Here is a 699-nt window from a genome sequence, read left to right as displayed (position 1 = left end):
GCGTACTCTATATTATTATACCAACGTGTACTCTATATTATTATACAAACGCATGCTCTTTATTTTTTGCTTGCTGGTTTTGTCTTATAAAGTACTGGAAATCAAGCCTAGGGCGTCACACATGCCTAGCAAGTGTTCTACTATCAAAACATATTCCCAGTCCCAGATATTTTTTCTTACAGTTTTATAGATCTCAAGTTAATTCTACTAGCTATTATTTTTGGTTGTTATGTCTTCTGTTTTTTCAAGACAGGGTCTCTGTGTGCAGTTTTGGCTGTGCTGGAACTCACAGAGATCCGCCTGCCTCTGCCTCCTGAGTGCTGGGATTAAAGGCGTGCGCCACCACAACCACCTGGCCACTACTAGCTATTCTTTAAAGAAACATTTCCTGTCCCAATCAATATACGTATGTTGTATATACCCAGACAGAATCTTGGGAGTAATCGAATGAAATCAGTTAAACAGGAAAAATAATTCAGTTTTCCTAAATTCTCATAATCTAAGTGCATCTGTTTCCAGTACTTATTAGGGATGAATTACTCAAAATCATTGATTCCCCTTCTTACTGGACCTCACAAAACATCTAATTCAAAGAACTCTCCTCGGCCGGGCGGTGGTGGCGCACGCCTTTAATCCCAGCACTCGGGAGGCAGAGGCAGAGGCAGGCGGATCTCTGTGAGTTCGAGACCAGCCTGGTCT

The 699-nt window shown here is 41.8% G+C and overlaps 1 protein-coding gene across 1 annotated transcript in view; it reads right to left on the bottom strand.

Annotated features, from left to right (window-relative positions):
- Kif15 (kinesin family member 15) overlaps positions 1 to 699 on the bottom strand; it is a 53091-nt gene that overhangs the window by 29221 nt on the left and 23171 nt on the right. The window lies entirely within an intron of this gene.

This window comes from Microtus ochrogaster, chromosome 5 (assembly GCF_000317375.1).
Source record: "Microtus ochrogaster isolate Prairie Vole_2 chromosome 5, MicOch1.0, whole genome shotgun sequence".
Taxonomy (NCBI): Eukaryota; Metazoa; Chordata; class Mammalia; order Rodentia; family Cricetidae; genus Microtus; species Microtus ochrogaster.
This window is presented reverse-complemented; position numbering and strand designations above follow the sequence as displayed.